At 46.5% G+C, this 23,031-nt stretch overlaps 1 long non-coding RNA gene across 1 annotated transcript; it reads left to right on the top strand.

Annotated features, from left to right (window-relative positions):
• Positions 1-1,084: 1,084 nt before the first annotated feature.
• Positions 1,085-20,652, top strand: LOC122031696. The gene is made up of 3 exons (XR_006125814.1): positions 1,085-1,258; positions 19,941-20,066; positions 20,536-20,652. It is a non-coding gene; the product is annotated as an uncharacterized LOC122031696 (long non-coding RNA).
• Positions 20,653-23,031: the final 2,379 nt, after the last annotated feature.

Raw genomic sequence — 23,031 nt, 5'->3', positions numbered from 1 at the left:
ACAGTTTAATTACAACGGTTCTTTCTAAAAATGAGCCAATATTTGGGTGTTCAAGAACAAATTATCTCAAAAATAAAATATATATATATAAAAGGCACGAATCTGTTTACAATAGGGCACAAACTGCTCTCACCTTGTTGTTGCTTGGCTCTGAACGAGAAAGAGAAATTAGGGTTGAGGGTCATGGAGGGAGGTAGGTTAGTGGCAGAGGTAGTTGGTGGAGGAGGAAGGATGAGGTTGTCGGTTGCTCTTGGGCTCAGAAATTAACAGCACTAACAGCGGGGTCTCTCCTTCTCTGCCTCTCTCTTCTCTACAAAATTAGGACTATGCGGAGGCAAAAACTCACTCGTCTTTCACAGAAGGAGGTTGGTCGCGGAGGAGGTTGTCGCGGAGGAAGAAGGAGGTCGTCGTCGCGGAGGTCGTCGCGGAGGAAGAAGGAGGTCGGTAAGAAACGAAGAATGGAGGCTTAAAATCGCAGGTTTGAGAAAAAGGAGAAATTCCAAGAAGAAGCCGCAGGCGAGGAAGTATAATTTTGTGAAGAAGAGAGAGGCGGAGAAAGAGAAAAGTAGAGGCAAGTATCATTTCACTTTCTGACTTGGTCTCATCCACGTGGGTCTCTAGCTGGGTCGCGGACATAAGTTGTGGAAAAAAGTAGAGGCAAGTATCATTTTGCTATATATATATATATATATATATATATATATATATATATATATATATATATATATATATATTCTTTTTTTATTTTAAATATTTAGATAAATTTTTTATTTTTAATTATATTTTATATTTAAGAAATATATCATTCTGATTTGGAGCTGAAACCTCTGCATGATTTAAAATTTTAAACATATTCATTTATCTTAGTAGCTGCTTTAATATGATTAGTTGGGGAGTATTGAAAATTGTTATTTAGTTTAGATTTTCAACATCAGCCTTCATGTTTTTGGATCTATGAATTTTGCTTGAGGCTTTTCTCCACGAAATATGGGTAATCTTTTTGAGTTCAGGTCTTTTGAAATTATATCGAGTTATTTAGTTCACTTTATTTTTCATCTACTCTTTCATTTTCGTCTTAATTCTCTAGTCATTTGATTGGAGCAGGATATATCATGTATCAAAGACTTAACTTCATTGTATGAGCATGCAACTATCGAGGACATATATGTTGCATATGAGCATTTGAAAGTAGATGACACTTCCTTATTTTGCTGTGTTGGAGTTGCGGGAACTAATGCAGGTGGTGATGATATGCTCGGTATGACCCGTATCTCATAAATGTCTAAAGCAAGCGTTTATCAATGTGCATAGAATCAAATTGTCCATTGGTTAAGCATATCGCTTCGAAAATTAGTCAGTTTTGGCGCAAGGTTTCTATAGATAAACAAAATTCAATGTGGCCTATGCTGTTAGTTTGTTTAATCAACACAAGTCTGAGAAGCAGAAAGAATAGTAGTGATCCCATCCGGAAGCTGAGTCGGATGAAGGCGGACCTGATTGTGCTAAAAGTTGACGAAGAGGCGACGGAGTGCTGAGTCAGCAAGGTATCCAATGGACAGGTACACACGGGCGGTTGCTAGAAGGAAAGAAAGGATCGGGATGATGACACTATTGTTCTGCACACACTCAGACAAATCACCCGGCCGTTAGAGACAAAAAACCAGGGAAAAAGTCCCCGGGTCAGGCCCTCCGACGCTCAAGTCAGGTACTTTTTCTCCAGAAATCACAGAGAAAAGCGAGAAAAAGTAGAAAAGCTGGTAAGAAATGACGAGTGAGCGTACATGCGTAAGGGACAAAGCATCCCTTTTTATACTGCCACTGAGGCTTCTGGAACCTAGCGACTGTCAGAGAATGTCGGGTGTCAGGCTCTGTTTGGCGGTAATCGACACGTGGCTTTCTCTCATAGGCCGATGGAGAAACCAAGGAGAGTATGAGCCTCTCACTGTTAGAATATTCCCTGACATGTGATGATTGTTCTCTGCCAGGTGGTTACGATTCCTTGCAGGCCTATTTGTCATGTAGCGTCTGGACCCCTGACCCCCTTCGTCTGTGTCCTTCAAAGTATATAAATCTCGACGATCTATTAGTTTCCCGACCTGCCCCCTAGGTCGGCTCCCCGACCTGCACACTGAGTTCGTTCCTGACCTCTGACCTGTGTCCATCTGTTGTTATCCATGGTATGATCATCCCGACCTGCACGTATGATCCCCCCGACCTGCATGTGGGGTCGGATCTCTGACCTGTGTCCATCTATTATCCATGGTATGATCGTCCCGACCTGCACGTATGATCCTCCCGACCTGCATGTTGGGTCGGATCTCTGGCCTGTGTCCGTCTATTATCCATGGTATGATCGTCCCGACCTGCACGTATGATCCTCCCGACCTACATGTTGGGTCGGATCCCTGACCTGTCTCCATGAAGGCAATCGTATTCGCTATATATGTCTGATTCATAAGTTAATTCCTTGGTCGTACACAATCCTTGGTTATATCTGACCCCTGGGTCTGATCCCCGATTGACCTTAGTCCTATGGGTCGGATCCATTTCCGATTCCCTTTGGGGTCAACTCCAACCCCCCTGGTACTTCTGATCCCTGACCTTTACGATGACGTTGTCCCAGAGGCTAAACTTCCGACTTCCAGGATGGCGTGACTTTTGAGTAGCCACGAGGGCTAGACTTTTGACCTCCAGGCTGACGTGACTTTTGACTAGCCACGAGGGCTAGACTTTTGACCTCTAGGCTGGCGTGACTTTTGACTCTTCTGTAGCTTTGACTCCTTGCCAGATCATCTCACAGACCCCACATTCATATACCGTATCACAAGCCTCCCCCTCAAGTCTAGTCGAAGGAAGACAAGTCTGACTGACTAGACCCCTACACATCTCTGCGCTCTCTGCTCCCGGCCCTTCACGCCGTACCAACCTTTATGTCCTGTCACTTGGGATACCATGTTTGCATAATTGCTTTAGTGGTTGCTGGTGGTATGATGCCTGCATAATTGCTTTAGTGGTTGCCTGGGGTACGGTGCCTGTGTACTTGCTTTAGTAGTTGCCTGGGGTACGGTGCCTGTGTAATTGCTTTAGTAGTTGCCTGGGGTACGGTGCATGTGTAATTGCTTTATCTCGCGTACTCACTCTCCTCTTTTAAAAGACCTCAAGACGCTTCCTCCTCGCATTCTCCTTTTCCCCTGATTTCCTCCTGTTTTTCTGCACTCTGCTTTCTTCCGGTTTCTTCCTCACACAATGCATTCACCCGCCTCCGATGAGGTTGATCAGCCCTCCCCCCAAGTGCGAATACGTCAGCTTACCCAACAGCTTGCAGAGAAGGAGCTCGAGCTAAAAAATATGTCCGTGGAGCGAGACCGTCAACTTGCTTCCTTACGGGACGCCGACGCCTTGTATCGCCTTGCTAAGTCTCGCGTTCACGCTGAAAAGGCGATGAAAGACAAATACCAGTCTGACCTGCAACGTCAACTTAGTCTCCAGGATCGTCTGCAGAGAGAACATGAGGTCGAGCTATCCCTCCTACGTGCATGCCTTGATGATAAACAAGACACCATCGCTCGACAACAAACCATCATCACATCTCTTCAAGCAGAGTTAGCCCAAGCTTACAACGTCCCAGCGGCTCCTGACCCTCAGGATGTTCCCTCCCAGGGCAGTGTCCACAGACCTTAACTAACACTTGTGGCTCCTGTCTGGGCTTTGATGGTCTCGGTGACTCCTATCCGGGCTTTAGTTGTCTCAGTGACTCCTTTCCGGACTTCAGTTATCTCAGCGGTTCCTTTCCGGGCTTTAGTTGTCTCAGCGACTTCTAACTTGTAGGACGTTCCTTCTTGTAAGACGTTCATTTCTGTAATAGTGATGCAACCCATAAATAATAACTCAACTATTGAGCTTGTGTAACGAGTGCTGGTTTTGTAATGAACATTTTGTACGCTTATTGGACTAGGTTGTTCTACTAGCCTGTGGCCTTGATGTTTATTAATTGGAGAGGCTCATTCCTCTGGACAGTCCATCCTGCTTGATTCCCTTTGCCCACTTGGTCTATAGTGAGAATCACCTGGCTGTTTGACGTGATCATTTAAAGATGCTTCAGTCAGCGCGAGACATGCCCGTCTAACTGTGAGACAATCGAGCGCCCCTCATGATCTCATTAACCCTTCGACTTCCGAGTTGAATCCGCCTTTATTATGACACCAGTTCCCAAGCGCCTTTTCCAGCTTCAAGAGAGTCCGTTCACCTTCCTCATCCGTATAAAAGATTTGGGGGTATTTCACCTTTCCTATCCACATATTCCCTTTACCCACGTGAGCGTGTTCATGGAACCCCCCGAATTGTCTGCTTTGCGTCGGCGGCTGGCTCTTACCGAGAAGGCTTTACATGATATGACCCTGAGCCGGGATCTACAGACCTCTCTTTGTAGGGAACTTGAAGAGTTATGGCGAGTGGCCAAATGCAGGACTCGGGCAGAAATGGCTCTAAAGATGAAGGCACAAGCAGATTTTCACGCTCAACTCTATCATATCCTCTATTTGCAGTTGAAGCATAAGGCTGAGGTGACATCTTTAAAAGAAGAGAATCGACTGCAAAACGACACCATTAATCAACTGCGAACCACCCTTGATCATGCCCAGGTAGAGCTGGCTCAAGCTAGAGCTTGCTTAGAAGAAGGACCTCAAATGTCTGAATCAGATAGCGATTAAGGATGCTATTAAATGTTTCTTTCTACGAATTCCTCTTTATGAAATGAAGCGAATTTTCTACTTTATGACTGTGTTCCTTTCTCCTGTCTGTGCTTAGTATCTATACTTATGAAACATTCACATTCTTTTAGCCTTACTAGCAAATATAACAAAAGCACTTCGCGTACCTCACTTTCTTCTTACCCCGAGCCAAAGTAGTAGTGAGCCGTAATATCTATAAGGCATGTGGTACTTTGCTTTATATGTAAAAGATGAAGATACTGACCGAGAAAATGATTGAACCAACCAGAAAGGTTGTTGGGCGTGAGAGCAGGGCTCACTTATAACTTGTACTGAGGCAAGAGTCTGGGACAGCCAACCGAGCAGCTCGGTCGTTGGGCGTGAGAGCAGAGCTCACTTATAACTTGCACTGAGGCAAGAGTCTGGGACCGCCGACCGAGCAACTCGGTCGTTGGGCATGAGAGCAGAGCTCACTTATAACTTGCATTGAGGCAAGAGTCTGGGACCGCCGACCGAGTAGCTCGGTCGTTGGGCGTGAGAGCAGAGCTCACTTATAACTTGCACTGAGGCAAGAGTCTGGGACAGCCGACCGAGCAGCTCGGTCGTTGGACGTGAGAGCAGAGCTCACCTATAACTTGCACTGAGGCAAGAGTCTGGGGCAGCCGACCGAGCAGCTTGGTCGTTGGGCGTGAGAGCCGAGCTCACTTATAACTTGCACTGAGGCAAGAGTCTGGGACAGCCGACCGAGCAGCTCGGTCGTTGGGCGTGAGAGCAGAGCTCACTTATAACTTGCACTGAGGCAAGAGTCTGGGGCAGCCGACCGAGCAGCTCGGTCGTTGGGCGTGAGAGCAGAGCTCACTTATAACTTGCACTGAGGCAAGAGTCTGGGACAGCCGACCGAGCAGCTCGGTCGTTGGGCGTGAGAGCAGAGCTCACTTATAACTTGCACTGAGGCAAGAGTCTGGGACAGCCGACCGAGCAGCTCGGTCGTTGGGCGTGAGAGCAGAGCTCACTTATAACTTGCACTGAGGCAAGAGTCTGGGACAGCCGACCGAGCAGCTCGGTCGTTGGGCGTGAGAGCAGAGCTCACTTATAACTTGCACTGAGGCAAGAGTCTGGGACAGCCGACCGAGCAGCTCGGTCATTGGGCGTGAGAGCAGAGCTCACTTATAACTTGCACTGAGGCAAGAGTCTGGGACCGCCGACTGAGTAGCTCGGTCGTTGGGAGTGAGAGCAGAGCTCACTTATAACTTACACTGAGGCAAGAGTCTGGGACCGCCGACCGAGCAGCTCGGTCGTTGGGCGTGAGAGCAGAGCTCACTTATAACTTGTACTGAGGCAAGAGTCTGGGACAGCCGACCGAGTAGCTGCTTCCCTGGTCCAATTAAACGTTGCCCCCCTGCTGACCCCTCCGCCAACCAGGACACACGCATCCGACCTGGGGGTCCAGTTTTCTGATCCAGACGACAGTTGCCGACCTGGGATTCGAACTCCCGACCCGGAGTCATTCGAAGAGCGTCATCTGTCATCAAAAAACATTATTAGTAGTGTTGAAGGGATAGCCATATTAACACTTCACTTAGCCCGGGCCCTGCGGTGTTTGAATTTATTTCCCGCTACTTTTCTTTCACGGTTCCCCAGAAAAGCTTGTGGTAAGCGTTTCTGTACGCTTGCTTCATATCATGATTTCCTTATCACATCCATCATTAATATGGCTCCTCGGAGGTCGACACCTGTCCTTGGCATTTATTGCTTATGCAGAGTGACGCCGCCTACACCCCTCCTTTTTGTACACGCTTACCCATAAGAACATGTTCTTCGATGATCAGACGGTTTCGAGTGATTTACCTAAAAAGATACTCTTTTCGATATTCCCTATGAACACTCCCTTTATAAACCCTAAAGGCTATCCGCCGCCACTGCCTTGCGCGTTTTGACTGCTTGCTTCGTGTCGCTTAGACTTCACCGGTGTTCGCTCCTTTCCTCTTCTAAGCTTCTCCGTCTAGTGTAGCGTTCTTCCCCTCTTCACCTAATCTCATCCTCGACCCCCCTTACTCTGATAATGGTTGATGGTAGGACCACTCTTTGGTATTCCTGTTTCATTTCCGATATGGATGACCATGACCTGTCGGTGATTAGCTCGGACCTGCATTTTGATAACACTTATGAACTCCGAGTTCCCACACAACAAGAGCATCCGGCTAACCCTCCAGAAGGTTTCGTGACCATTTTTAGAGACCAAATTCTAGGAGGTCTTCGTTTTCCCATCCATCCATTCATTTCTGCCTTAAGCGAATACTTTGGCGTTTGTATTTCTCAGCTTGCTCCTAACTTCTTTAGGGAAGTTTGCGGTACCATTATTCTTTGTCGAGTATATGATCTTCCCTTGACCGTCCATCTTTTTCACCACTTTTATTCCTTCAAACGTTCGGAGTCGGGCGTATTCATGGTACAAGCTAGGCCCGGCTATAAGTTCTTTACGGATATGCCTTCCTCGAACAAGGGGTGGAAATCCCGCTTCTTCTTTGTCAGACTACCTCAACCACTGGTCGGGCCCACGCAATGGCGCCCAAACCTCCCGGATAACCTTCCTTCGCACCAGCACCAGTCTGCTTGTATCCCAGCCTCTGAAGCGCTGCAAGGTGTACTTGTTAACCTTTCCGTGTTGTTGTTGGAGGGCTTTCTATTTTTATTTGGTCTCAGCCCTGTTCCGAAGGACCTCGGGGCTCCGTTTGGTAAGACCCCGTTTTCCTTTTACCTATTATTCGCTAACTGAGGTATTTTGCTTCTTTATCGCAGAAGCTGCCCTGTATCGAGCCTATTCCTCTGACGTTAAGCGTCGGTCCTCCCCCTACTTGACAAATCTGGGCGAAGAGCTTAGACGGGGTGTAGCAGCTTCCTCCCGGTCTGGCCTCTCTGCTTCACATTCTGCTCCTACATCTACGATTATGCCGGCGACGACCCATGAGGGCACTTCCTCAACACTTCCCCCAGCTGCAGCTCTAACTGAAGGCCCGGTCACTATAGAACAAGTCGACCCATCCATGACAGGGCAAATGGAGGAAGTCTTGGGGGAACAGGCTGGGGAGATCATTGTAGAGCAACCTGAAGAGATGCAAGTAGCATTCCCCCGACCAGCTGAGCGCTTGAAACTTCAACACAAGCGTAAGAGAGTGACTCCCGCTATCCAAGCGTCACCTCCACCTATCCCCCCTAGCCATCGCTTGTCTGCTACTCTCCGCCCCTTGGAAATGAAAGCCACTGCTCCTTCACGAGAAAACATTATGGGGTCTGATGTTCCCCTCGCGTCACCTCACGCATCAGTCCTGGCTTCTGATCGAGACACAGTTGCTGCGCAGGCTTCTTTGCCAGCACCAACCTCTTCTCCTGGTCAGGCATCTTTACCTTTACCAGACTAGCCCGGAAGCTCAGGCACTCCATCGGCCCCCCTTCCTAAGGATGTTCCCGCGTCTACTTCTAGATCCCGAAGGAAAACCCGCAAGACATACTCCTTTACTGATTTTTTGCGCGTGCCTTCCTCTACAGGCTCCCGGGCAGACGCAGAAGCTACTGATGGGGCTCCCCCCCTTACTGCGCTGATCGAATTAGAGGGCGATTTAGCAGCCTCCTGGCGCACCAGCAATCGCAAATTTTGGAAGAATGCACCTTTGGGGGGGCTAGATTATGCGACTTGTCAAATGGTTGCTGTAAGTCCCTTTACGCGTGCGCTTCTTTACTATCATCTTTTATAACCTTTCTTTTCTCCTCATACTGGACACACAATCCAGGCTTGCTCCGCCAACTTAAATGCTCTTCAGCACACCTGTAGATTACAGAGGGACAATGAAGCGTTGACGGCTCGCCTGGAGGAAATAGAATTGCCCCTGACTCCTCGCGATCCTCTCAACCCCACACCCGGGGATCTGGCTCACTATCTTCGTTTGATTGGAGAGTCGGCTGGCTCGGCCCGCGATATCTCTCATGCCACTTTTGACAAGATCAAGGCATTGGAACTAGCCTTACAGACTAGTGAATCAGAGTTGACCGCTGAGGTAAAAAAGCGTCAAGAGCTAGAGGTCGAGTTGGAGAAGAAAGATGCCCAATTGGCTAGCTCACAAGAAACCCAGGAAAGCCTTCAAAAGACCCTGGCAGAAGCTCAAAATTAACTGGCTTCTATCACCGGCCGGGAAAAAGCTTTACAAAGCCAATTAGAGACCCACCAGGCAACTCTCAAAACTATGCAGGTCGATCTTCTGAAGATTTAAGAGGATGTCTTGCAAGGTCGAGAAGCCCTGATTCAAGCCCAGGCTGACCAGAAGAAAGCGGAGACACAGCTGACCGAGTATCAAGCAGACGAAGTGGGCCGACTAAGGGCCTACAGACGAGCATATGTCACTTCCCCCTTCTTCATAAAGAAAATGGGAGATATAATGCACTCCATGGTATGCTGCGGAGTGGGTGGAGGAGCCCGTCAAATGCTGGAGCAGAATATGATTTTATCTGTCCCTACGGAGGATTTTGTAGACATAGGTCGCATCATGGATGAAATCCCTAATGGGTCCTTCCCCTCTTTTAAGGATGACGACGACCTCTTCCTCTTACCCGAGCCTCCGGTTGAACCTGCTTTTGGCCCCACTGAGAATATAACTGGCCCTACCAACGATCATCCTCCTTCGCTTGACAAAAAACTGTAACTTGGCTGTATGTACTGCTTTCTTAAGTACTTTTTCCTGATGTACCAATCAACTTTCTTGGTAACTAATTCAATGCTTTTTCTTTATTCCAACATGCTTATGTACCTCGTAATATCTCGTCTGCGGATTCTAACTTTATACGCAATGCGGCTCCCTTGCTGATAACCTCAAGGCTCGGCTTACAATTTGACTGCCCATTTTAGCTCCCGCTCACCTTAGATTGGAAATCTTTTTAGTTCATCAATCCCCATCCTATCCTTGACCAACCTTCAGCCTCGGTCTTACTCCCAACCTGCTTTTCATCCCAGGCCTGATTAACCACAGACCAGCCTCTGTCTAACTCCGACCATGTCTTATTCCAGGTCTGTGTAATCGAAGGTCAGAAAGTAGAAGTTATGCATAGATCCAGGTCTAAATTCGCAGACCGAGGAATCTGATAATTATCTCCAGTTCAGGAAAGCCTGAGCACTTTACCAACTACAGATGCCTTTTCCCGAGGTCCTCCTCGTATACCACGCTAGCGTTCTTCCGAACATGCCCTTGGGCGTAACTTCCAAGGCGGATCCTATGACTCTCATTGTTCCCGCCTATTATTTGGCACCGTTAGATGACAGTCTGACTAAATTACCCCTCTGATGGACATCTATAAATATTCTTCTCCCTCCTGGCTAGTCACGCTTGATATCCCTTTCTTTCCTTTCGCTTGCATCCTTCCTGTTCCTGCCCTTTTCGACCAGATCCTTCTTCGTTTAACCCTCCTTTTCGTTTACACTTATTATGGCGTCCTCTTCTTTTCTTTCTTCTTTAGTGTCTGTTTTTTACTCCGGCTCTTCTTCTTTCGATGAATACGCCCGAGATGACCTACGCTACACCTACGGGGTCGGGGATGACGTGCAAGTAATCATCCCCACTGGAGTACATCGATTTTCTAATCCCCCTATTAGCTCCAGCACCTTTTTTAGAGAGCCATTTGTGGCTGGCCTTCACATTCCTATACATCCTTTCTTTACCGACATAGGCCGCTATTTCCATATTTCTCTGGAGCAACTGACACCAAATTCCATAAGAATCATTTGTGGCTTCGTAATTTTGTGCGAAGTGTGTGCAATATCCTGGTCCGCCCACTTATTTTACTGTTTCTTCACCCTACGTTGCCAAGAAGAAGGCGTATTTCATTTTCAACTCCGTCTTCGCACTAATTTTTTCTCCTCCCTACCGCCTTCCGACCCTAGCTGGAGAAACCAATTCTTCTTTATTGCCTTTCCTCACAACGTGGAGTGGCCTCTGCTATGGCAACAATCACTCCCCCCCCCCCCCTCCCCCGAGCTAGGTGAATTTCATCTGGACACTTCTTATTTGGAAGCCTCATCTCGCCTAGCTGGATGGCGTATTAACTTAACACGTCTTCTATCCGAGGAACTGTTGTCCTACTTTCGCCTGAGTAATATGACTCAGGAGACACCTCGCTCCCTGGGTAAGTTTTTCTTTCTGTTTTGTCATTACTACATAAACATTTCATTTCTTCTGGGGGCCTAAGGAAAATAATTTCACCCTTTACCCGGTGTAGCTGAAATCCTGACCTATGCCTCAGAGGTTCATCCCCTCCCTCTAAGTGACATGGAGATAATGAGGCGAGGGCGAATTATCCTGGAGAGAAGAGCACTTCCCCACTCGTTCTCACCCCCTATCGGTGAGGCTTCCTCTTCTCATCCTCCGCACAGACCTATTCGGCGAAGGTCTCCTGCTGCTCTACCTTCTTTGCTGAATCCTCCTACTCGCTCTCAGACGGCTAGAACCCCTCGATCAGCCGCTCCCTCTCGCCCTCGGGTTGCTCCTCGACCTCGGCCGACTACTCCCGCTCGTCCCCGGGCTCCCCTTCGCCCCCGGGCCCCACGTACGGTCCGGCCTGCTTCATCTACCCCAGTATCTCCTGTTAGTGCTCCTAGATCCACTTATATCCCCGGTCGGGAGCTCGGCGACAGAGTGACGGGCCTTGGTGGGGGCACAGGCAATGTTCCATTTACCAGCTCTGCCTCTCGGGATGCTTATCAAGCTGCTCGTCGAGCCCGTGCTGCGCATGATCGCTTGAACCAGAATGTTTCCAGTCCTTCTAGGCGCAGGGCTCAATCACCCTCAGATGACTCTGATTCTGATGACCAGCCACTATCTCAGAGGTGTCGGCGCCGAGCCCCTCATAGTATACCAGACTCGGGTCCCTCCTCTATTCCTTCTCCACATGCAGCTGACTCTACCCCATCCCATCAGATGACTCCACCTCCAATCCCGAGCTATGCAGACGACCCTCTTGTTCCATTTAGTAATCAGGCCGTGCCCCCGTCAGCTCAACCGTTCCGCACGCCACACACTCCAGGTGATGAAGCTAGCCCTTCAACACGCCCTTCGGTTGTTCCCCCGGCAGAGCCCCCTCAGGGACCGTCTTCTGCTCCCTCGGGTGCTACCGCCGAGCCTTCAGCTACTCCCGGCTCAGCCGCGGGTCCTTCAGGACCTCCTCCGCTTACTTACTAGAGCTACTGCACCACTTTTCCTTCTGAGGCACAGTTAGGGTCTCAGACAGATGTTCCCACCAGCTCTCTGAGAATAAAAGGTCGTCTGGCCACCCGATGGGAAGAAAGCCTGCGGCATATGGATTCTTTGCCTTCCCCCGGCCCAAATGGATCAATTTACAGAGTTATACATCAAGGTAACCCCCAAAACTCTCCCAACTATTGTTTTTCCTGCTCTTATCAGATACTTCTTGCATATTTCAGGCCTGTACAGAATCCATGATCATAAACCATTCCTTCCACGCTACTTATCATCAAAATAAGATGCTACAAGACCGTGTTGCTGAACTAGAATTACAACTGAATGATCCTACCCAGGCCAGCTATGCTCTGCGAGCAGAGATAAAACCTTTGACCAGTAGGAAAAATAGTCTGGAAGTATCCCTAGCTCTAACTGAGCACAACTCGAAGAGCTTCAGGAGAAACAGAGTCAGGCTGATAATATACACCAACAAAGTATGAATCAGCCGGCCTTAGAGCATTAAAGAGCCACGGACCAGTTGGTTCAAAAACTGCATGCGGCTGAAACTCTGATGCAAGCTCAGGACCAAAAATTAAAGTCGCAGGAGGTCATTTTGAAATCTCGAGAGAGCCAACTGACTTCCCAAGCAACAGAATTGGTCGTCGCCAGGAGTGAACTAGCTCAGGTTAGGGCCACTGCAGAGGGTGTGTCAACAGCTCTGTCCCTTTACAGAGAAGGGGAAAACAACCGATGCCTGCAACACCGGACCCAATATCTGCGTTCTCCCGAATTTTGTGCCCAAGTAGGACATCGCTTTTCGACATCTGCTATCTACGGGGCGGGTGGGGCTCTGCGACAACTTCATGAGCAGGATTATTTAAGGTCCATTCCACCTCCTGAATTCTTAGACCACGATAGGATCATTAAAGAGATTCCAGATGAAATATTTGCCCCTTTTGACTGACCTTTTTTGACTTTTTGTATATAATAATTCAAAGATTGCTTGCAAAATACTTTGCTGTTTTTGTATTCACCTTCCATTGCTTGCTTTAAATTGCTTGGCTTTGTCATAATCCTTTACATATGCTCTTTTTTTTTTCTTCGGACTGCTAATCCCATCTACAAGATGAGTCACAACTCAGCTTTTCCCTCAATCTGCACTTCTCGCTCTATCCTCTCAAACTAGGTAAGGCCGTAGGTAATTGGCGCTCCAGGTCCGATCTAGCTTCTTGCCTCATTCATCTTGTAAGTAATAAGCTCCGGAGGCTAACTTTTTGATGACTTTATAAGGTCCATCCCATCGCGGTGCTAGTTTAGTCACGTCCCCTACTGGCTTGATTTGCTTCCAGACCATATCTCCCTCTCTAAAAAACCGAGGCATTACTCTTCTGTTGTAATTTTGTCTAATTCTTTGCCGATAAGCCTCCAACCGAGCCGCTGTTTGGTCGTGAGTCTCGCTAATAAAATCTAGCTCAGCTAATCGACGTTCTGCATTTCTTTCATCGTATAATGTCCTTCTGACCGACGGTACTCCAATTTCTATGGGTACTACTGCCTCATTACCATAGACCAAGTGAAATGGCGTCAGACCTGTGCTTTCCCGAGGCGTTGTACGATATGCCCACAGAATGCTTGGCAGCTCTTCCACCCAATTGCCACCAACATGATCTAGTTTGACCTTCAAGCCTCGAACTATTTCTCTATTAATTACCTCGGTCTGCCCATTGCTCTGAGGATAAGCTACTGAAGTGAATGCTTGCGTTATGTCAAATCCCTTGCACCAAGCATGTATTCTTTGTCCTTGAAATTGCCTTCTATTGTCGGACACCAGCTTGTGAGGGATACCAAATCTGCAAAGGATGTTCTTCCACAAGAACTGGATGACAGCATCCTCTATAATCCGGGCTAGGGCTTCTGCTTCTACCCATTTAGAAAAGTAGTCCACAGCCACCAACAAGAAACGCCTTTGACCTGATGTCATCGGAAAAGGTCCTATAATATCCATACCCCATTGATCAAAAGGACAGGACACTATAGACGTTTACAACAGGGCCGTAGGTCGATGGGTCAAGTTTTGATGCTTATGGCAGGACAGACATGTGTTAACCAACTTGTGAGTATCCCTCTGTAAAGTAGGCCAGAAATACCCGGCCAGAAGCACCTTGCGAGATAATGTCTGACCGCCTACATGATTACCACAGCATCCTAGATGTATTTCTCGCAAGGCCTGGTCGGCTTCCTCCATACTCAAGCATTTAAGTAAGGTTCGGGAGAAGGACCTCTTGTAGAGCTGGTCCCCGATCATGATATAAGCATGAGCCTGCCTCCTGATCAGCCTAGATTCCTCGGGGTCGGTCGGTAAGACACCATGCCTAAGATAACTAATCACGGGTGCCCGCCAATCAATAGTTGCCTCTGCATTGTTTTGCAAATCTATCTGGGCTATCAAAAAGATTTGTGCCGTTGATCGATCTAGCACCCAAGTAGTTAAGGAACTGGCCATCTTGGCTAACTCATCTGCCCGCTCATTCTCCGACCTGGGTATCTTTGTGACGGTGACCTCTGCAAATTCTGCCTTCATCTTCTCAGAAGCTTCTCGATACATTTGTAATTTATCACAATTTATAATAAAGTTGCCTGTAACCTACTGAATCACCAACTGGGAATCTGAATAGATGATTACCCGGGCTGCCCCAACATGCCGAGCTGCTTGCAATCCTGCCAATAAAGCCTCGTACTCTGCCTCATTGTTCGTGGCCCGGAAATTCAATCGCACTACCACCTGGAGTATATCTCCTTAAGGAGATATAACTAATACCCCGACCCCGCTTCCATGATGATTAGCAGACCCGTCCACATAGATCTTCCATGTTTCTTCAGGGCTGATTTGATGTACTTCTGTTAAGAAATCTGCCAGGGCCTGTGCCTTAATAGCAGTGCACGGCTGATACTGTATGTCATATTCTCCCAATTCTGTGGCTCATTTAATAAGCCGACCTGCAACTTCTACCTTAGTCAATGCTCTTCCCATGGTGCTGTTGGTTAAAACTGTGATTGGATGCGATAAAAAGTAAGGTCGTAACCGCTGAGCCATAAGAACCAGTCCATAAACCAACTTCTCGAGTGTCGTGTATCGGGACTTGGCTCCCTTCAATAAATGGCTGAAGAAATACACTGGTCGTTGTACATTATCATGTTCTTTAACGAGCACCACCCCTACAGCCTCAGGGGTGGCTGACAAATAAACTCATAAAGGTTCCCCTACAACTGGCTTAAAAAGAGAGGACAGGGTCTCCAGATACTTCTTCAGCTCTTCAAAAGTTTTAGTGCATTCTTCATCCCACTGGAACTTGGAGGCCTTCCTTAGCACCTTGAAAAAAGGAGCGGCCCGGTCCGAAAATCTGGAAATAAATCTTGACAGGGCTGTTATTCTGCCGACCAGCTTCTAGGTTTCCTTTAAATTCTGAGGAGGTTGCATATCTTTGAGCACTTGAACCTTTTCAAGATTGGCCTCTATTCCTCGCTCGGTTTCCAGGTAACCCAAGAATTTTCCTCCTCTAGCTCCAAATAAGCATTTCAAGGGATTGAGTTTTAGCCCATATTGTCAGAGAGTTCTGCATGTTTCCTCCACATCCTTGATCAAGTTTTCAGCCAGCGGGGATTTGATGAGGATGTCGTCTACATATACCTCCATATTTCGCCCGATCTGCTCCCGGAAGATTTTGTCCATCATCCGCTGATATGTGGCTTCGGCATTCCTGAGGCCAAAGGGCATGACAGTATAGCAAAAAGTACCGTCAGCCGTAACAAAACTAACCTTCTCTTGGTCTTCCCGAGCTAGAGGTATCTGATGATACCCTTGATTGGCGTCCAGCATACATATTCTTTCACATCCGGCAGTGGAATCTACCATTTGATCAATCCGGGGCAGAGGATAGTAGTCTTTGGGACTGGCCCGGTTGAGGTCACGGAAGTCGATACATATTCTCCACTTGTTATTGGGCTTTTTCACCAAGACGACATTGGAGAGCCAAGATGGGAACTGAACCTCCCGAACATGTCCTGCTTTTTTGAGCTAATCTACCTCGGCTCTTATTATTTTATTCTGGTCAGCTGAGAAATTTCTTCTCTTTTGCTTCACGGGCCGGGAGTCAGGTAACAGATGCAACTTGTGCTCAGCCACCTCTGGTTTGACCCCAGGAAGTTCCTCAGTAGACCAAGCAAAGACATCCCGATTGCGGACTAAACATTGAATCAGTTCTTCTTTGAGGAAAGGGGGAAGGTCACTAGCCACCCTGGTCAGACTCTCAGGTCTATCAGCATGTAGTTGTATTTCTTCCCAAGGGATGGGTTCCTCAGCTGTAGGAAGAGGCTCTTCTTGAACAACATGAACACCTCCGTCCTGCATTCTTTGATGTTTCCGAGGCTCCACTCGGACCATATCGATATAGCATCGCCGAGAGACCTTCTGTTCTCCTCTAACTTCCCCGACCTGCTCGCCCACAGGAAACTTGATTTTCTGGTGGAAGGTCGAGACAGCGACCCTAAATTCATGCAGAGCGGGCCTCCCTAAGATAACATTATAAGAAGAAGGGGAGTCCACCACTATAAATGTGCTCCTCCTTGTGCGCACCAGTGGCTCGGTGCCCAGAGATACAGCCAGCTTAATCTGACTCATAGGCTTCACTTCAATGCCCGTGAATCCATATAGAGAGGTGGCCACTGGCTGAAGTTCAGCAGCATCAATCTGCATCTCTTCAAATGCGGTCCTGAATAGAATGTTAACCGAGCTCCCGGTATCGACAAAAACCCGAGCCACTCGACTATTGGCAATGATTGCTTTGATGATGAGCGCATTGTCATGAGGCAACTCTAGACCTTCCAGGTCTGCAGGCCCGAAGCTAAGCACAGGACCAGCAGCTTGCTCCTGACTACATCCGACAGCATGAACCACCAACCACCAAACATGGGACTTACGTGCTCTTCCTGAATCTCCGTCGGTCGGCCCTCCAGAAATCATGCCGATCTCTCTAACAGCTGCGTTACCTCTGTTTTCGACCTCTCGTGATCCTTCTGGCTCTTTTCCCCGGCCAGGCTGATGAGTGCTAGGTCCTGCTAGGTCAGGACGAGATGATCCGGCCTGCCCTGCCATCCTTTGTTCTTCCATCATCTTAATCAACTGAGGCGCTATCTCGGGCGGGGGCAAACCCATCTCTGCAGCTCGTTTAGAGTCTCGCGCAAATTGAAAACATTTGTTAGTATCATGTGTGTGAGATCTATGATAGGTGCAGTACCGATTACTCCCTGGACCGGGTCGGGGAATGTGTACAGCAGCAACTCGAGGAGCAGGTCGCATTTCCGGCCCGCGATGAAAGGCAGGTCTGGCCTCCCGGACCCGAGGTAGGGGTTGAGGGGGTGGTCGAGGAGCTCTCCTTTCCTGCTTGGTGGTGGAAGGAAGTGGTCTTTCGGCCTTCTTTCGATTCGCTTGCGCTTCTTCCACCTTGATGTAGGAAGCAGCTTTCTCCACCATCTCATCAAAATTCCGAACGGGGTTTTTGATGAGATCTCTAAAGAACTCTCCCTCTCCCAATCCATGAGAGAAAGCGCTCATCAGAATTTCCAAAGTGGCAGTAGGGACATCTTGAGCCACTTGATTAAAGCGATTGATGTAATTTCTCAGAGGCTCAGTCGGCCCCTGCTTTAAAGCGAAAAGACAATGATCCGTTTTCTGATATTTCTTGCTGCTAGCAAATCAGCGCAGAAAAGCTATCTTGAAATCCAAGAAACAAGTGATGGACCCTTGAGGCAACCCATCGAACCATTTTAGGGCTGAACCAGATAAAGTATTCAGGAAAGCTCTGCATTTGACAGCATCGCTATATTGGTACAGCAGAGCTGTGTTTTTGAATTTTCGCAGATGATCCTTTGGATCCTTGCTCCCATCATGTTCTCCGATCAATGGAGATCTATAACCTTTAGGCAATCTTTCATTTAGAATCCTGGTTGAGAAAGGTACTTTCTCGTCCGGATCTTCGGGGAATGCCTCGGGTATGACGAGGGCCTTTCCTTTCTTCGAATCCCGAGGCTGTGAACTCTCAACTACAGATGCTTGAGGTTGCTCCTTCTTTAGGCTTTGCTCTTGGGGCTCTGGCTGATAATATCCTATACCCGGCTCCCGATAAGGATGTTGAGGAAACACCTCAGGCTGCTTTCTTTTGGAACCCCGATCTGAAACAGGCAAGGGCTCCTTGGAAGCCTCAGCAGGGGCTCGTCGTGGTCGCGAGACAGTTGCCTGTCTCTCTGAGGCCGCCAATCTTTTAGCCTCCTTGAAGAGTTCATACTCCCCAGCGGGCATAGTAACGTGAATGCGGCCAGATTCCTCCATCGTCACGTTTCGAATCAGGTTGTTGTGTTCCCACAGACGACGCCAAATTTGATCCCGTCCGGAAGCTGAGTCGGATGAAGGCGGGCCTGGTTGTGCTAAAAGTTGACGAAGAGGCGACGGAGTGCTGAGTCAGCGAGGTATCCAATGGACAGGTACACACGGGCGGTTGCCAGAAGGAAAGAAAGGATCGGGATGATGACACTATTGTTCTGCACACACTCAGACAAATCACCCGGCCGTTAGAGACAAAAAACTAGGGAAAAAGTCCCCGGGTCAGACCCTCCGACGCTCAAGTCAGGTACTTTTCCCCCAGAAATCACAGAGAAAAGTGAGAAAAAGTAGAAAAGCTGGTAAAAAATGACGAGTGAGCGTACCTGCGTAAGGGACAAAGCATCCCTTTTTATACTGCCACTGAGGCTTCTGGAACCTGGCGACTGTCAGAGAATGTCGGGTGTCAGGCTCTGTCTGGCGGTGATCGACACGTGACTTTCTCTCATAGGCCGGCGGAGAAACCAAGGGGAGTATGAGCCTCTCACTGTTAGAATATTCCCTGACATGTGATGATTGTTCTCTGCCAGGTGGTTACGATTCCTTGCAAGCCTATTTGTCATGTAGCGTCTGGACCCCTGACCCCCTTCGTCTGTGTCCTTCAAAGTATATACATCTCGATGATCTATTAGTTTCCCGACCTGCCCCCTAGGTCGGCTCCCCGACCTGCACACTGAGTTCGTTCCCGACCTCTGACCTGTGTCCATCTGTTGTTATCCATGGTATGATCATCCCGACCTGCACGTATGATCCCCCCGACCTGCATGTGGGGTCGGATCTCTGACCTGTGTCCATCTATTATCCATGGTATGATCGTCCCAACCTGCACGTATGATCCTCTTGACCTGCATGTTGGGTCGGATCTCTGGCCTGTGTCCGTCTATTATCCATGGTATGATCGTCCCGACTTGCACGTATGATCCTCCCGACCTGCATGTTGGGTCGGATCCCTGACCTGTCTCCATGAAGGCAATCGTATTCGCTATATATGTCTGATTCATAAGCTAATTCCTTGGTCGTACACAATCCTTGGTTATATCTGTCCCCTGGGTCTGATCCCCGATTGACCTTGGTCCTATGGGTCGGATCCATTTCCGATTCCCTTTGGGGTCAACTCCAACCCCCCTGGTACTTCTGATCCCTGACCTTTACGATGGCGTTGTCCCAGAGGCTAAACTTCCGACCTCCAGGATGACGTGACTTTTGACTAGCCACGAGGGTTAGACTTTTGACCTCCAGGCTAGCGTGACTTTTGACTAACCACGAGGACTAGACTTTTGACCTCCAGGCTGGCGTGACTTTTGACTCTTCTGTAGCTTTGACTCCTTGCCAGATCATCTCACAGACCCCACATTCATATATCGTATCAAGTAGTTTGCATATGTAGCTGATTACAAAGAATCAAAAGATGATTATACCTATGTTTTATGGAATGTCACTCGGATCTACTGTTTCTTCATGGCTAATAATTCTATTTCTTGGTAATTCCATTTAGTTCGGTTCTTATGGACCAATATTTCATATTTCCAAGTACTTTTCTGGTATCAGATTGTTTTGATTCTATTTATCAATGAACAGACATTGGCGAAGAAGAGTCAGATGCTGGCCATCATGGAATGATGCCTACTGGGCGCTGTTTGTCAACAATGACACGACCAACAACCTAGCCTTTGTTGGATTGTATTCACCTGAAATCTTAGTTAGGTAAGCTACTGAGATATGCAGATCTTGAAAATTGGTCTTTAGAATTGACACTTTGAGTTTGATTTCCTTTTTTAAATCCTTTGATTAATCGACTGAGACAAAAAATGTTCTTTTAAACTCCAACCATCTTCTCGATCGTGCACTTCAATTTTACCATTTAGCATGGCCAAGATATTACTGACCTATCTTTAGTGTAACAAACTCGCAGTTTAAGTTTCCTTGTTTCTAGCCTTTGATTATTGATTTTGAATGTGAAATTTTTTGCTTAAACTCAAAGCTTCTTAGTTTAACCATTTTCTTGTGTGCACATTTTGATATTTTATCATTTAGCATGTATGAGATTAAGATATTCCAGGCCACAGCTCAACGTGAGATGAGATTAATGTAGTCAGATAAGATCAATGTAGTTTGTAACCTGTTCAGATATCTACTTACTAGTCATATACATTGACTTGGTTTATTCTTTCAGCTTTCTATTCTACAGATTACAGATTGATCGATGAGAGTCCTGTGACCTTCAGGCCATAGCGTTGCGACCACAAACATCATCGTTTGACAATGACATGGTCATGGAGATTAATCTCATTGAATTAAAAAGGGCTTCATTTTTCAATAATTCTTTTGTAAATCTGTATGAGAAAATAAATCCAATCTGCATCTTCGAGCCCGCCCTATTACTGCTGCCTGCTTCTAGTTCATTACATCTACAGGAAGCCGTGGGTGTACTAATAGTTTTTTGTATCACGTATTTGTATTATTTTTTAAAACAAAATTATTACAGCAAAATAATCAAGAACAAATGTTAGACTTGCTTTTCAAAGAGATACAGGTAATAGATTATGTAATATATCAATCGTATAAACCAGTAAAATCATATTATAAAATAATGTTTGTTTATCACGTTGGAAGAAATGCGCAGCATGGTTCCCACCATGGAAAGAGTTAAATGCTGCCACTAGGCCTTATTTTTTGAATGAACCATTATGATTTATCAGAGAAGAAAACTTATCCGGTCCAGGAGAAGGTATTTCAGTGAACACGGAGGCATGCAATTATAGGAAGAGATGAGAAAACAAAGTCTTGCATTTGGGATCTTTACAAAAGAAGAATTAGCTAGAGAGTGGAACAAAGGAGATATGCGAGATAGACAGTTTGTTTCCATATTGAAGTCAGGGTCTATAAATGAGAGACAAGAAAGGATTTGGAAAAGAAATGCTTATTCTTTCCCAAGTCAACCATAGGCACATAGTAAAGCTCTTGGAGTTCCCATGTTGGTCTATGAACATAGATAAAGCCCTTTTGAATGTGGACTTAAACGCTGCTGATTCTACTGATGCTGTTGCATATTCACACTCGCTTCACCTCCAATCTTTTATGGGGGTAAGACACGTAAAATATGGTAAATTGATGTTCATAGTGCGCTTAGAATTACTGACACGTAAAAATGCAATTTATATTGAAGAATATGAAAAAGAAATGAGTCTTACATCTAGTTTCATTTTAGCCATGAGGGAGGATCGACTTGAGGAAACCTTGGACAATCAAGTGACAAGTAAAGAAGAAGCAGAGCTGATCTAAAGGATCGGAGATCTTGCAGTGCAATGTTTGAGTGTTTTGGGGGGTGGGAGAAAGGCCTACAATAGGCAGACCAGTTAAAACAACTTGATAAAGTTACGTTCAAACCGCAGCCATGGATACTGCACACAAAGTGGAGAGGAGATCTTGCATCCTGTTCCATCAGATGCTCATCAAATGCTTGAGAGGTTGCATTGATAATTGAAGATGCAAAGTAAAGATATCCTATATACCTAAAGTGTTTCTCCAAAAGTATTTTATGCTATATTACTGTAAGTGAAAATTCTATACTATTTTACTGTAAGTGAAAGAATACGTCTGTTGTGTTGAAAACTTTTATGAAAGAAATCAAAACTAGTGTGCAATATATTTCTTTTTTTGCTTAGCCAAAAGAATGCCAAACTGTTTCCATCTGGAACCAGGTGAAGTCTCTTGTTAGCTTCTCCGTGGTGCTGCTGTGGCTAAGTTGGGTGAGCGGCAAGGTTGACTGAATAAGTATGGTTAATTGATTGATGGGTCTGGGATAGAGATTGATGATAACTGAGATAGACCGTTGGTGTGACAATTATTAAGGTGCAAATGTGACAAGGTCAATCTAGTGGCAAAAGGTGATGCACGTATCCTAGGCGACAAGGTCAATCTAGTTGACAAGGTCAATCTAGTGGCAAAAGGTGATGCACGTATCCTAGGCGACAAGGTCAATCTAGTTAGTAGTTGTAAACGCAAAGAGCAAGAGTGAGATGAGGGGTTGTAGTCATATGAGCCACAAGCAATGTAATAAGATTAGTTAGACCAATTATGACAAACAACTAGTCAAAGAAAAATATTGATTGGGTCCAAAATATAGGGACTAATCATAAGGGCATTCATAAGGATATTAAAATTGTAAATTAATAAATATGCAAGGATATATAAAAGATTTAATTTTAAGGACCAGCATTTGTAACTTTTATCCTTATTAAATGTTTATACTTCTTGAATTGATTTAAATATTCATTAGTATTTGTGAATCATTAATGTTCAAACCAGATTTAAATGGATCGGATATTCACAAATGCTAGCTCAATTATCGTGATTCCCATCTGAAACAATATATTAAAAGGATGAGTTGAGATTTTTTAAAAATGTATTTTACATATTCGGTGCAGGAAGCTACGTTGACTTGGACTTGTCTACGTATCACATCAGTGAGCCGATTGATTGGGCTCCTAATTAAAGCCGAAAATGATTAAGGTGCGATGCGACAAAGTCAATCTGGTTAGCAGTCGCAAGCACAAAGAGTGAGAAGAGCAAGATGAGGGCCGGGGTTGCAATCATATGAGCCGAGTAATGTGATAGATTAGTTAGACCAATTCAAAAGATAACAGAAAATGCCGAATAGTCTGACAAA

Source organism: Zingiber officinale, chromosome 11A (genome assembly GCF_018446385.1).
Source record: "Zingiber officinale cultivar Zhangliang chromosome 11A, Zo_v1.1, whole genome shotgun sequence".
Taxonomy (NCBI): domain Eukaryota; kingdom Viridiplantae; phylum Streptophyta; class Magnoliopsida; order Zingiberales; family Zingiberaceae; genus Zingiber; species Zingiber officinale.
The sequence above is the reverse complement of the archived record's forward strand: the minus strand, read 5'-3'. Positions and strand labels throughout refer to the sequence as shown.